The following is a 7,500-nucleotide window of genomic DNA, read 5'->3' as shown; positions in this document are numbered from 1 at the left end:
GTTTCCCCTGACTTCGTCCTGGCCAGGCATAGTTCACCATCTTTCGGGTCCCAACGTGTACGCTCTAGGTGCGCCTCACCTCGCAATGAGGACGAGACGCCCCGGGAGTGCGGAGGCCGCCGCCCCGTGAAGGGCGGGGAAGCCCCATCCTCCCTCGGCCCGCGCAAGGCGAGACCTTCACTTTCATTACGCCTTTAGGTTTCGTACAGCCCAATGACTCGCGCACATGTTAGACTCCTTGGTCCGTGTTTCAAGACGGGTCGTGAAATTGTCCAAAGCTGAAGCGCCGCTGACGGGAGCGATTATTCCGCCCGAGAGCATCCCGAGCCAACAGCGGCGCGGGTCCGGGGCCGGGCCAGGTAGGTCCGTCATCCGGGAAGAACCGCGCGCGCTTGCCGGGAGCCCGAGCGCCCAAAGGGGCGAATCGACTCCTCCAGATATACCGCCGGGCAGCCAGCCAGGACACCGGGGCTCTGCCCAACAGACGCGAACCGAGGCCCGCGGAAGGACAGGCTGCGCACCCGGGCCGTAGGCCGGCACCCAGCGGGTCGCGACGTCCTACTAGGGGAGAAGTGCGGCCCACCGCACACCGGAACGGCCCCACCCCGCGGCGAGTGGAAAGGCAACCGGACACGACCCCGCCGCGGATTGCTCCGCGCGGGCGGCCGGCCCCATCTGCCGAGGGCGGAGGCCAGTGGCCGGATGGGCGTGAATCTCACCCGTTCGACCTTTCGGACTTCTCACGTTTACCCCAGAACGGTTTCACGTACTTTTGAACTCTCTCTTCAAAGTTCTTTTCGACTTTCCCTCACGGTACTTGTTCGCTATCGGTCTCGTGGTCATATTTAGTCTCAGATGGAGTTTACCACCCACTTGGAGCTGCACTCTCAAGCAACCCGACTCGAAGGAGAGGTCCCGCCGACGCTCGCACCGGCCGCTACGGGCCTGGCACCCTCTACGGGCCGTGGCCTCATTCAAGTTGGACTTGGGCTCGGCGCGAGGCGTCGGGGTAGTGGACCCTCCCAAACACCACATGCCACGACAGGCGGCAGCCTGCGGGGTTCGGTGCTGGACTCTTCCCTGTTCGCTCGCCGCTACTGGGGGAATCCTTGTTAGTTTCTTTTCCTCCGCTTAGTAATATGCTTAAATTCAGCGGGTAGTCTCGCCTGCTCTGAGGTCGTTGTACGAGGTGTCGCACGCCACACCGCCAGCCGGCTGTGCACGCTACCGAGTAAGTACCGGTATGCGAACCGCCAGGCGACGGGCGCGCATCGCACGTTTAAGGAGGCGCGGCCGGCCCCACAGGCGGCCGCGACGCTCCCAGGTCTGCGAAGCGGGGCAAACGCCGCGCGCTTCAGTATACGTAGCCGACCCTCAGCCAGACGTGGCCCGGGAACGGAATCCATGGACCGCAATGTGCGTTCGAAACGTCGATGTTCATGTGTCCTGCAGTTCACATGTCGACGCGCAATTTGCTGCGTTCTTCATCGACCCACGAGCCGAGTGATCCACCGTCCTGGGTGATCTTTTCTTAGTTTCCACTGTCTCTTTCAAGACAGTTGCATAGGCGGGACGTAGGCGTGTGGCGGCCCCTGTTCAAGCGTTCTGTGTCCAACGGCCTCACGGCCGATGGGCGTCGTACGGCTCCACACCGGAGCGGACAGGCAGTCGGGCGAAAGTCATTCAAAACCGGCGCCAGGCGCCAGGTGCCGCAGGCCAGCCGCTCCAGCGCTTCAGCGCTCGTACCACACAACATTGGCGTTAGTTTTGAGAAGCACGCGTGGTTCCGCACGCGGCGCACGGCTACTGCGAGCCGTACAGGTAGCGTGTTGCGCGACACGACACGCACATCGAAAGACATGCAGTCTAGTCGGTAATGATCCTTCCGCAGGTTCACCTACGGAAACCTTGTTACGACTTTTACTTCCTCTAAATGATCAAGTTTGGTCATCTTTCCGGTAGCATCGGCAACGACAGAGTCAATGCCGCGTACCAGTCCGAAGACCTCACTAAATCATTCAATCGGTAGTAGCGACGGGCGGTGTGTACAAAGGGCAGGGACGTAATCAACGCGAGCTTATGACTCGCGCTTACTGGGAATTCCTCGTTCATGGGGAACAATTGCAAGCCCCAATCCCTAGCACGAAGGAGGTTCAGCGGGTTACCCCGACCTTTCGGCCTAGGAAGACACGCTGATTCCTTCAGTGTAGCGCGCGTGCGGCCCAGAACATCTAAGGGCATCACAGACCTGTTATTGCTCAATCTCGTGCGGCTAGAAGCCGCCTGTCCCTCTAAGAAGAAAAGTAATCGCTGACAGCACGAAGGATGTCACGCGACTAGTTAGCAGGCTAGAGTCTCGTTCGTTATCGGAATTAACCAGACAAATCGCTCCACCAACTAAGAACGGCCATGCACCACCACCCACCGAATCAAGAAAGAGCTATCAATCTGTCAATCCTTCCGGTGTCCGGGCCTGGTGAGGTTTCCCGTGTTGAGTCAAATTAAGCCGCAGGCTCCACTCCTGGTGGTGCCCTTCCGTCAATTCCTTTAAGTTTCAGCTTTGCAACCATACTTCCCCCGGAACCCAAAAGCTTTGGTTTCCCGGAGGCTGCCCGCCGAGTCATCGGAGGAACTGCGGCGGATCGCTGGCTGGCATCGTTTATGGTTAGAACTAGGGCGGTATCTGATCGCCTTCGAACCTCTAACTTTCGTTCTTGATTAATGAAAACATACTTGGCAAATGCTTTCGCTTCTGTTCGTCTTGCGCGATCCAAGAATTTCACCTCTAACGTCGCAATACGAATGCCCCCCGCCTGTCCCTATTAATCATTACCTCGGGTTCCGAAAACCAACAAAATAGAACCGAGGTCCTATTCCATTATTCCATGCACACAGTATTCAGGCGGGCTTGCCTGCTTTAAGCACTCTAATTTGTTCAAAGTAAACGTGCCGGCCCACCGAGACACTCACTCAAGAGCACCCTGGTAGGATTGCAACGGGGTCCGCCTCGGGACGCACGAGCACGCACGAGGCGCGTCGCACGCCTTCAGCTCGCCCCACCGGCAGGACGTCCCACGATACATGCCAGTTAAACACCGACGGGCGGTGAACCAACAGCGTGGGACACAAATCCAACTACGAGCTTTTTAACCGCAACAACTTTAATATACGCTATTGGAGCTGGAATTACCGCGGCTGCTGGCACCAGACTTGCCCTCCAATAGATACTCGTTAAAGGATTTAAAGTGTACTCATTCCGATTACGGGGCCTCGGATGAGTCCCGTATCGTTATTTTTCGTCACTACCTCCCCGTGCCGGGAGTGGGTAATTTGCGCGCCTGCTGCCTTCCTTGGATGTGGTAGCCGTTTCTCAGGCTCCCTCTCCGGAATCGAACCCTGATTCCCCGTTACCCGTTACAACCATGGTAGGCGCAGAACCTACCATCGACAGTTGATAAGGCAGACATTTGAAAGATGCGTCGCCGGTACGAGGACCGTGCGATCAGCCCAAAGTTATTCAGAGTCACCAAGGCAAACGGACCGGACGAGCCGACCGATTGGTTTTGATCTAATAAAAGCGTCCCTTCCATCTCTGGTCGGGACTCTGTTTGCATGTATTAGCTCTAGAATTACCACAGTTATCCAAGTAACGTGGGTACGATCTAAGGAACCATAACTGATTTAATGAGCCATTCGCGGTTTCACCTTAATGCGGCTTGTACTGAGACATGCATGGCTTAATCTTTGAGACAAGCATATGACTACTGGCAGGATCAACCAGGGAGCTGCGTCAACTAGAGCTGAGCAGCCGGCCGCCCGGGAGTGTGTCCCGGGGGCCCGCGCGAACACGCAAGCGTCCGCTCAATTATTCTGCAAACAGGAGGAGGCTGAGCTCCCCTGCACCATACACCTCGAAACCCTCTCAGGTCCCGGCGGCGCGCAGCGCCGTCCTAAGTACTTGGTCGGGTTCGAGAGAGGCGCAATCGCCCGGGGTTTGGCGAGTAGACGCTTTAGGTGCGACCACCCGTGCTCCCAACTGAGCTTGCCGCTGCCGACAGAGGCCCGGGAGCGTGCTGTCGTGGCATTGCCGGCGGGAGACAACACGCGCCACCTACGGTGACCGGCAGCTCCAACGCCAGCGCCACAGAAGGACAAAAGCCCCACTTGGGTGCCGAAGCGAACTCTCCCAGCACAGCGCACGCGCCAACACGTCCGCACAGCTGCGATACAAACCACCTGCGAGAACCGCAGAGGCGACCGAGCAGCAGACGGCGTCGCGGCGCCGAGCGCCGGGCGGCGGCGCATCCTCAGCGCACACAGTCCTCAATCGGACCAGCACACTGCAGATGTCCACCGCGCTTCGCACCGGGCCCGCGAGGACCTACTTTGGCCGCACGGCGCCGCGTGCAGGGTGCGCCGGCGCGCAGCTGCGCCGCCTGCCGCCTCCGTCGGCCGGCGCGCCTGCCACTGGCCGCCCCCACCAGCCGGCTGTAGCGCGTGCGCCCACGCACCGCGCGGCCAGCACGCCGGGAGGCCCCCCCTCACCGGCCGGGGACGGTCCCACCCAGCCACCGCCGCGTATCGCTTCACACCCAGATGCCATTCACGTTCGTGGGCATGGTGGGTATCGCTGGAACAACCGGTTGGTAGCTCAACCGATCGTCGCCATCACTGATTCACCTCTAGCGAGAACAACCGCACCACAACGGTTTACCAGTTGTTCATTTGCGTAACGTCACCAGCAAACGTAGGCGTCCATCGCCATTTGCAAATTCAACGATTGTTGCATGCCTGTGTCAGGTGTCACGACACACTATGTCTGCCCACATACACGCAACAACATGTGCACGCTTCGCGAACACGTGGAAGGTGGCCCCCGTACGTATGCGATGTCCATTGCGCGAACGACTGTCAACCGGCCTCTGTCGCATGTCGCAGATGTGGAACGCAGTGCACCATGCTATCACGGTGTGTGAGAAGAGACGACTACGTCTGACAACACGCGCCACTACATCAACAGACGGCTCATGCTGATCGCCATCCAGGGCATACCACACTGCAATCCAGCTCTTATAGGGAGACGACACGTAGCTGAGTGCACAACATTTGGACCGCATGGTTCGCCGTTGTTGGCGCAGTCGTTGTACGGTCACATGTACCACGATGTATCATTCAGTACATGAGGACCAATGTGCAGTACAGTGTGTGATTTGGACGTACAACATCAGCGGACAGTTGACACAGGCCGTACCACAGCGTAGGCTAAGTGCTTCGCCATGCGAATGCCAATGAACAACTGCAAATGCCAATGAACAACTGCAAAGGGCATTGAGCATGTACGTCCTGCTGCCATCCACATTACAGTGTATAGCTGCAAGGTGTTTAACATGAAGCGATACACTGGGGACCGGGCAGTGCGAGTAGCAAACTATATTGCGGGGGTTGCAGTTAGGCAACACTACACTAATTTAACGCGTCGTATGACAATTACAGAGCAGGTTAAGGCCCAACGTGTGTTGGGTTAAGGCCCAACGTGTGTTGGGTTAAGGCCCAACGTGTGTTGGGTTAAGGCCCAACGTGTGTTGGGTTAAGGCCCAACGTGTGTTGGGTTAAGGCCCAACGTGTGTTGGGTTAAGGCCCAACGTGTGTTGGGTTAAGGCCCAACGTGTGTTGGGTTAAGGCCCAACGTGTGTTGGGTTAAGGCCCAACGTGTGTTGGGTTAAGGCCCAACGTGTGTTGGGTTAAGGCCCAACGTGTGTTGGGTTAAGGCCCAACGTGTGTTGGGTTAAGGCCCAACGTGTGTTGGGTTAAGGCCCAACGTGTGTTGGGTTAAGGCCCAACGTGTGTTGGGTTAAGGCCCAACGTGTGTTGGGTTAAGGCCCAACATAGGTTGGGTTAAGGCCCAACATAGGTTGGGTTAAGGCCCAACATAGGTTGGGTTAAGGCGCAACATAGGTTGGGTTAAGGCGCAACATAGGTTGGGTTAAGGCGCAACATAGGTTGGGTTAAGGCGCAACATAGGTTGGGTTAAGGCGCAACATAGGTTGGGTTAAGGCGCAACATAGGTTGGGTTAAGGCCCAACATAGGTTGGGTTAAGGCGCAACATAGGTTGGGTTAAGGCGCAACATAGGTTGGGTTAAGGCGCAACATAGGTTGGGTTAAGGCGCAACATAGGTTGGGTTAAGGCGCAACATAGGTTGGGTTAAGGCGCAACATAGGTTGGGTTAAGGCGCAACATAGGTTAGGTTAAGGCGCAACATAGGTTAGGTTAAGGCGCAACATAGGTTAGGTTAAGGCGCAACATAGGTTAGGTTAAGGCGCAACATAGGTTAGGTTAAGGCGCAACATAGGTTAGGTTAAGGCGCAACATAGGTTAGGTTAAGGCGCAACATAGGTTAGGTTAAGGCGCAACATAGGTTAGGTTAAGGCGCAACATAGGTTAGGTTAAGGCGCAACATAGGTTAGGTTAAGGCGCAACATAGGTTAGGTTAAGGCGCAACATAGGTTAGGTTAAGGCGCAACATAGGTTAGGTTAAGGCGCAACATAGGTTAGGTTAAGGCGCAACATAGGTTAGGTTAAGGCGCAACATAGGTTAGGTTAAGGCGCAACATAGGTTAGGTTAAGGCGCAACATAGGTTAGGTTAAGGCGCAACATAGGTTAGGTTAAGGCGCAACATAGGTTAGGTTAAGGCGCAACATAGGTTAGGTTAAGGCGCAACATAGGTTAGGTTAAGGCGCAACATAGGTTAGGTTAAGGCGCAACATAGGTTAGGTTAAGGCGCAACATAGGTTAGGTTAAGGCGCAACATAGGTTAGGTTGAGGCACAATATAGGTTAGGTTGAGGTACCGTATAGGTTAGGTTAAGGTACAGTATAGTTTAGGTTAAGGTACAGTATAGTTTAGGTTAAGGTACAGTATAGTTTAGGTTAAGGTACAGTATAGTTTAGGTTAAGGTACAGTATAGTTTAGGTTAAGGTACAGTATAGTTTAGGTTAAGGTACAGTATAGTTTAGGTTAAGGTACACATTGTTGTATGGAAAGGTGTAATGGGGGGGGGGGGGGGCGGCCGGTCGGTTTGTTGATTGTGATTATAGTAAGTGGATGCCTGCGGCATCATCTGATTTGCCACGTCAGGATGCACCTTTGGCTCATGACAGGCGGCGCTCCGATTCCATGCTTGTGGCAGACCTGTGTCTTTCATTCCTGCCATTGTTTGTGTGCTGTGAGAGGAGGCAGTATTGTGATGTTGGGTGCACCCCTGTGTAGGACATGTGTGGGTGTTGGTGGCTTAGCTGAGCAATGGTGGTTGTCGGGGGGGTGGGATATTCCGTTTTCTGAGTGGACCTCCCAGTCTGGTTATGACAGTGTGGATTGTCTCATGTGGCGGAGAGGATGCACTGGGTGTTGTTCCATGCTGGTGCTTACATATTGTCTGTGTGCGTGTTACAGGCGGAGAGTAGTGCGTGATAAGAGTGTGTGGCTGCCGTGTGGTTGTGA

The 7,500-nt window shown here is 55.7% G+C and overlaps 3 non-coding genes across 3 annotated transcripts in view; all 3 read right to left on the bottom strand.

Moving 5' to 3' along the window:
• LOC126430191 (large subunit ribosomal RNA) overlaps positions 1–1,180 on the bottom strand; it is a 4,222-nt gene extending 3,042 nt beyond the window's left edge. The window contains exon 1 of the ribosomal RNA XR_007577049.1: positions 1–1,180. This exon is cut by the window's left edge and continues 3,042 nt beyond it. This is a non-coding gene — a ribosomal RNA (large subunit ribosomal RNA).
• A 188-nt stretch (positions 1,181–1,368) lies between these two features.
• On the bottom strand, positions 1,369–1,523 carry LOC126430195 (5.8S ribosomal RNA). The gene has a single exon (XR_007577051.1). It is a non-coding gene; the product is annotated as a 5.8S ribosomal RNA (ribosomal RNA).
• Positions 1,524–1,874: 351 nt separating this feature from the next.
• LOC126430188 (small subunit ribosomal RNA) lies at positions 1,875–3,784 on the bottom strand. Its single transcript, XR_007577048.1, has one exon. It is a non-coding gene; the product is annotated as a small subunit ribosomal RNA (ribosomal RNA).
• Between the last annotated feature and the right edge of the window lie 3,716 nt (positions 3,785–7,500).

This window comes from Schistocerca serialis, unplaced genomic scaffold (genome assembly GCF_023864345.2).
Source record: "Schistocerca serialis cubense isolate TAMUIC-IGC-003099 unplaced genomic scaffold, iqSchSeri2.2 HiC_scaffold_1036, whole genome shotgun sequence".
Classification (NCBI taxonomy): domain Eukaryota; kingdom Metazoa; phylum Arthropoda; class Insecta; order Orthoptera; family Acrididae; genus Schistocerca; species Schistocerca serialis.
The sequence above is the reverse complement of the archived record's forward strand: the minus strand, read 5'-3'. Positions and strand labels throughout refer to the sequence as shown.